Source organism: Oncorhynchus nerka, linkage group LG18, assembly GCF_034236695.1.
Source record: "Oncorhynchus nerka isolate Pitt River linkage group LG18, Oner_Uvic_2.0, whole genome shotgun sequence".
Lineage (NCBI taxonomy): Eukaryota > Metazoa > Chordata > Actinopteri > Salmoniformes > Salmonidae > Oncorhynchus > Oncorhynchus nerka.
The window spans coordinates 13,288,697-13,295,669 of NC_088413.1; positions in this window are offsets into that span (position 1 = coordinate 13,288,697).

Below are 6,973 nucleotides of genomic sequence, written 5' to 3' on the forward strand. Positions count from 1 at the left end.
AATCTCTGTGTGTGTGCTATTAATCTCTGTGTGTGTGCTATTAATCTCTGTGTGTGTGCTATTAATCTGTGTGTGTGTGCTATTAATCTGTGTGTGTGTGCTATTAATCTCTGTGTGTGTGCTATTAATCTCTGTGTGTGCTATTAATCTCTGTGTATGTGCTATTAATCTCTGTGTGTGTGTGCTATTAATCTCTGTGTATGTGCTATTAATCTCTGTGTGTGTGCTATTAATCTCTGTGTGTGTGCTATTAATCTCTGTGTGTGTGCTATTAATCTCTGTGTGTGTGCTATTAATCTCTGTGTGTGTGCTATTAATCTGTGTGTGTGTGCTATTAATCTGTGTGTGTGTGCTATTAATCTCTGTGTGTGTGCTATTAATCTCTGTGTGTGTGCTATTAATCTCTGTGTGTGTGCTATTAATCTCTGTGTATGTGCTATTAATCTCTGTGTGTGTGCTATTAATCTCTGTGTGTGTGCTATTAATCTCTGTGTGTGTGCTATTAATCTCTGTGTATGTGCTATTAATCTCTGTGTATGTGCTATTAATCTGTGTGTGTGTGCTATTAATCTCTGTGTGTGTGCTATTAATCTCTGTGTGTGTGCTATTAATCTCTGTGTGTGTGCTATTAATCTCTGTGTGTGTGCTATTAATCTCTGTGTGTGTGCTATTAATCTCTGTGTGTGTGCTATTAATCTCTGTGTGTGTGCTATTAATCTCTGTGTGTGTGCTATTAATCTCTGTGTATGTGCTATTAATCTCTGTGTGTGTGCTATTAATCTCTGTGTGTGTGCTATTAATATCTGTGTATGTGCTATAAATCTCTGTGTGTGTGCTATTAATCTCTGTGTGTGTGCTATTAATCTCTGTGTGTGTGCTATTAATCTCTGTGTGTGTGCTATTAATCTCTGTGTGTGTGCTATTAATCTCTGTGTGTGTGTGCTATTAATCTCTGTTTGTGTGCTATTAATCTCTGTGTGTGTGCTATTAATCTCTGTGTGTGTGCTATTAATCTGTGTGTGTGTGCTATTAATCTGTGTGTGTGCTATTAATCTGTGTGTGTGTGCTATTAATCTCTGTGTGTGTGCTGTTAATCTCTGTGTATGTGCTATTAATCTCTGTGTATGTGCTATTAATCTCTGTGTGTGTGCTATTAATCTCTGTGTGTGTGCTATTAATCTCTGTGTGTGTGCTATTAATCTCTGTGTGTGTGCTATTAATCTCTGTGTGTGTGCTATTAATCTCTGTGTGTGTGCTATTAATCTCTGTGTGTGTGCTATTAATCGGTGTGTGTGTGCTATTAATCTGTTTGTGTGTGTGCTATTAATCTCTGTGTGTGTGCTATTAATCTCTGTGTATGTGCTATTAATCTCTGTGTGTGCTATTAATCTCTGTGTGTGTGCTATTAATCTCTGTGTGTGTGCTATTAATCTCTGTGTGTGTGCTATTAATCTCTGTGTGTGTGCTATTAATCTATGTGTGTGTGCTATTAATCTCTGTGTGTGTGTGCTATTAATCTCTGTGTTTGTGCTATTAATCCCTGTGTGTATGTGTGCTATTAATCTCTGTGTGTGTGCTATTAATCTCTGTGTGTGTGCTATTAATCTCTGTGTGTGTGCTATTAATATCTGTGTGTGTGTGCTATTAATATCTGTGTGTGTGCTATACATCTCTGTGTATGTGCTATTAATCTCTGTGTGTGTGTGCTATTATTCTCTGTGTATGTGCTATTAATCTCTCTGTGTGTGTGCTATTAATCTCTGTGTATGTGCTATTAATCTCTGTGTGTGTGTGCTATTAATCTCTGTGTGTGTGCTATTAATCTATGTGTGTGTGCTATTAATCTCTGTGTGTGTGCTATTAATCTCTGTGTATGTGCTATTAATCTCTCTGTGTGTGTGTGCTATTAATCTCTGTGTGTGTGCTATTAATCTATGTGTGTGTGCTATTAATCTCTGTGTGTGTGCTATTAATCTCTGTGTGTGTGCTATTAATCTCTGTGTGTGTGCTATTAATCTGTGTGTGTGTGCTATTAATATCTGTGTATGTGCTATTAATATATGTGTGTGTGTGCTATTAATCTCTGTGTATGTGCTATTAATCTCTGTGTGTGTGTGTGCTATTAATCTCTGTGTGTGTGCTATTAATCTATGTGTGTGTGCTATTAATCTCTGTGTGTGTGCGCTATTAATCTCTGTGTGTGTGCTATTAATCTCTGTGTGTGTGCTATTAATCTGTGTGTGTGTGCTATAACTCTCTGTGTATGTGCTATTAATATCTGTGTGTGTGTGCTATTAATCTCTGTGTATGTGCTATTAATCTCTCTGTGTGTGTGCTATTAATCTCTGTGTGTGTGCTATTAATCTCTGTGTGTGTGTGTGCTATTAATCTCTGTGTGTGTGCTATTAATCTATGTGTGTGTGCTATTAATCTCTGTGTGTGTGCGCTATTAATCTCTGTGTGTGTGCTATTAATCTCTGTGTGTGTGCTATTAATCTGTGTGTGTGTGCTATAACTCTCTGTGTATGTGCTATTAATCTCTGTGTGTGTGCTATTAATCTCTGTGTGTGTGCTATTAATCTGTGTGTGTGTGCTATTAATCTGTGTGTGTGTGCTATTAATCTCTGTGTGTGTGCTGTTAATCTCTGTGTGTGTGCTATTAATCTCTGTGTGTGTGCTATTAATCTCTGTGTGTGTGCTATTAATCTCTGTGTGTGTGCTATTAATCTCTGTGTGTGTGCTATTAATCTCTGTGTGTGTGCTATTAATCTCTGTGTGTGTGCTATTAATCTCTGTGTGTGTGCTATTAATCTCTGTGTGTGTGCTATTAATCTGTGTGTGTGTGTGCTCTGTGTGTGTGCTATTAATCTCTGTGTGTGTGCTGTTAATCTGTGTGTGTGCTATTAATATCTGTGTGTGTGTGCTATTAATATCTGTGTGTGTGCTATACATCTCTGTGTATGTGCTATTAATCTCTGTGTGTGTGTGCTATTATTCTCTGTGTATGTGCTATTAATCTCTCTGTGTGTGTGCTATTAATCTCTGTGTATGTGCTATTAATCTGTGTGTGTGTGTGATATTAATCTCTGTGTGTGTGCTATTAATCTATGTGTGTGTGCTATTAATCTCTGTGTGTGTGTGCTATTAATCTCTGTGTGTGTGCTATTAATCTCTGTGTGTGTGCTATTAATCTCTGTGTGTGTGCTATTAATCTGTGTGTGTGTGCTATTAATCTCTGTGTGTGTGCTATTAATCTCTGTGTGTGTGCTATTAATCTCTGTGTGTGTGTGCTATTAATCTCTGTGTGTGTGCTATTAATCTCTGTGTGTGTGCTATTAATCTGTGTGTGTGTGCTATTAATCTCTGTGTGTGTGCTATTAATCTCTGTGTGTGTGCTATTAATCTCTGTGTGTGTGCTATTAATCTCTGTGTGTGTGCTATTAATATCTGTGTATGTGCTATAAATCTCTGTGTATGTGCTATTAATATCTGTGTGTGTGTGCTATTAATCTCTGTGTATGTGCTATTAATCTCTCTGTGTGTGTGCTATTAATCTCTGTGTGTGTGCTATTAATCTCTGTGTGTGTGTGTGCTATTAATCTCTGTGTGTGTGCTATTAATCTATGTGTGTGTGCTATTAATCTCTGTGTGTGTGCGCTATTAATCTCTGTGTGTGTGCAATTAATCTCTGTGTGTGTGCTATTAATCTGTGTGTGTGTGTGCTATTAATCTGTGTGTGCTATTAATCTCTGTGTGTGTGCTGTTAATCTGTGTGTGTGTGCTATTAATCTCTGTGTGTGTGCTATTAATCTCTGTGTGTGTGCTATTAATCTCTGTGTGTGTGCTATTAATCTCTGTGTGTGTGCTATTAATCTCTGTGTGTGTGCTATTAATCTCTGTGTGTGTGCTATTAATCTCTGTGTGTGCTATTAATCTCTGTGTGTGTGCTATTAATCTCTGTGTGTGTGCTATTAATCTCTGTGTGTGTGCTATTAATCTCTGTGTGTGTGCTATTAATCTATGTGTGTGTGCTATTAATCTCTCTGTGTGTGTGCTATTAATCTCTGTGTTTGTGCTATTAATCCCTGTGTGTATGTGTGCTATTAATCTCTGTGTGTGTGCTATTAATCTCTGTGTGTGTGCTATTAATCTCTGTGTGTGTGCTATTAATCTCTGTGTGTGTGCTATTAATCTCTGTGTGTGTGCTATTAATCTCTGTGTGTGTGCTATTAATCTCTGTGTGTGTGTGCTATTAATCTCTGTGTGTGTGCTATTAATCTCTGTGTGTGTGCTATTAATCTCTGTGTGTGTGCTATTAATCTCTGTGTGTGTGTGCTATTAAATCTGTGTGTGCTATTAATCTCTGTGTGTGTGCTATTAATCTCTGTGTGTGTGCTATTAATCTCTGTGTGTGTGCTATTAATCTCTGTGTGTGTGCTATTAATCTCTGTGTGTGTGCTATTAATCTCTGTGTGTGTGCTATTAATCTCTGTGTGTGTGCTATTAATCTCTGTGTGTGTGCTATTAATCTCTGTGTGTGTGCTATTAATCTCTGTGTGTGTGCTATTAATCTGTGTGTGTGTGCTATTAATATGTGTGTGTGTGCTATTAATCTCTGTGTGTGTGCTGTTAATCTCTGTGTGTGTGCTATTAATCTCTGTGTGTGTGCTATTAATCTCTGTGTGTGTGCTATTAATCTCTGTGTGTGTGCTATTAATCTCTGTGTGTGCTATTAATCTGTGTGTGTGCTATTAATCTCTGTGTGTGTGCTATTAATCTCTGTGTGTGTGCTATTAATCTCTGTGTGTGTGCTATTAATCTCTGTGTGTGTGCTATTAATCTCTGTGTGTGTGCTATTAATCTCTGTGTGTGTGCTATTAATCTCTGTGTGTGTGCTATTAATCTATGTGTGTGTGCTATTAATCTCTGTGTGTGTGTGCTATTAATCTCTGTGTTTGTGCTATTAATCCCTGTGTGTATGTGTGCTATTAATCTCTGTGTGTGTGCTATTAATCTCTGTGTGTGTGCTATTAATCTCTGTGTGTGTGCTATTAATATCTGTGTGTGTGTGCTATTAATATCTGTGTGTGTGCTATACATCTCTGTGTATGTGCTATTAATCTCTGTGTGTGTGCTATTAATCTCTGTGTGTGTGCTATTAATCTCTGTGTGTGTGTGCTATTAATCTCTGTGTATGTGCTATTAATCTCTGTGTGTGTGTGATATTAATCTCTGTGTGTGTGCTATTAATCTATGTGTGTGTGCTATTAATCTCTGTGTGTGTGTGCTATTAATCTCTGTGTGTGTGCTATTAATCTCTGTGTGTGTGTGCTATTAATCTGTGTGTGTGTGCTATTAATCTCTGTGTGTGTGCTATTAATCTCTGTGTATGTGCTATTAATCTCTGTGTGTGTGCTATTAATCTCTGTGTGTGTGCTATTAATATCTGTGTATGTGCTATAAATCTCTGTGTATGTGCTATTAATATCTGTGTGTGTGTGCTATTAATCTCTGTGTATGTGCTATTAATCTCTGTGTGTGTGCTATTAATCTCTGTGTGTGCTATTAATCTCTGTGTGTGTGTGTGCTATTAATCTCTCTATTGTGTGTGTGCTATTAATCTCTGTGTGTGTGCTATTAATCTCTGTGTGTGTGCTATTAATCTCTGTGTGTGTGCTATTAATCTCTGTGTGTGTGCTATTAATCTGTGTGTGTGTGCTATTAATCTGTGTGTGTGTGCTATTAATCTCTGTGTGTGTGCTATTAATCTCTGTGTGTGTGCTATTAATCTCTGTGTGTGTGCTATTAATCTCTGTGTGTGTGCTATTAATCTCTGTGTGTGTGCTATTAATCTCTGTGTGTGCTATTAATCTCTGTGTGTGTGCTATTAATCTCTGTGTGTGTGCTATTAATCTCTGTGTGTGTGCTATTAATCTCTGTGTGTGTGCTATTAATCTCTGTGTGTGTGCTATTAATCTCTGTGTGTGTGCTATTAATCTCTGTGTGTGTGCTATTAATCTCTGTGTGTGTGCTATTAATCTCTGTGTGTGTGTGCTATTAATCTCTGTGTTTGTGCTATTAATCCCTGTGTGTATGTGTGCTATTAATCTGTGTGTGTGTGCTATTAATCTCTGTGTGTGTGTGCTGTTAATCTCCGTGTATGTGCTATTAATCTCTGTGTATGTGCTATTAATCTCTGTGTGTGTGCTATTAATCTCTGTGTGTGTGCTATTAATCTCTGTGTGTGTGCTATTAATCTCTGTGTGTGTGCTATTAATCTCTGTGTGTGTGCTATTAATCTCTGTGTGTGTGCTATTAATCTCTGTGTGTGTGCTATTAATCTCTGTGTGTGTGCTATTAATCTCTGTGTGTGTGCTATTAATCTCTGTGTGTGTGCTATTAATCTCTGTGTGTGTGCTATTAATCTCTGTGTGTGTGCTATTAATCTGTGTGTGTGTGCTATTAATCTCTGTGTGTGTGCTATTAATCTCTGTGTATGTGCTATTAATCTCTGTGTATGTGCTATTAATCTCTGTGTGTGTGTGCTATTAATCTCTGTGTATGTGCTATTAATCTCTGTGTGTGTGTGTGTGTGCTATTAATCTCTGTGTGTGTGCTATTAATCTCTGTGTGTGTGCTATTAATCTCTGTGTGTGTGCTATTAATCTGTGTGTGTGTGCTATTAATCTGTGTGTGTGTGCTATTAATCTCTGTGTGTGTGCTATTAATCTCTGTGTGTGTGCTATTAATCTCTGTGTGTGTGCTATTAATCTCTGTGTGTGTGCTATTAATCTCTGTGTGTGTGCTATTAATCTCTGTGTGTGTGCTATTAATCTCTGTGTGTGTGCTATTAATCTCTGTGTGTGTGCTATTAATCTCTGTGTGTGTGCTATTAATCTCTGTGTGTGTGTGCTATTAATCTCTGTGTGTGTGCTATTAATCTCTGTGTGTGTGCTATTAATCTCTGTGTGTG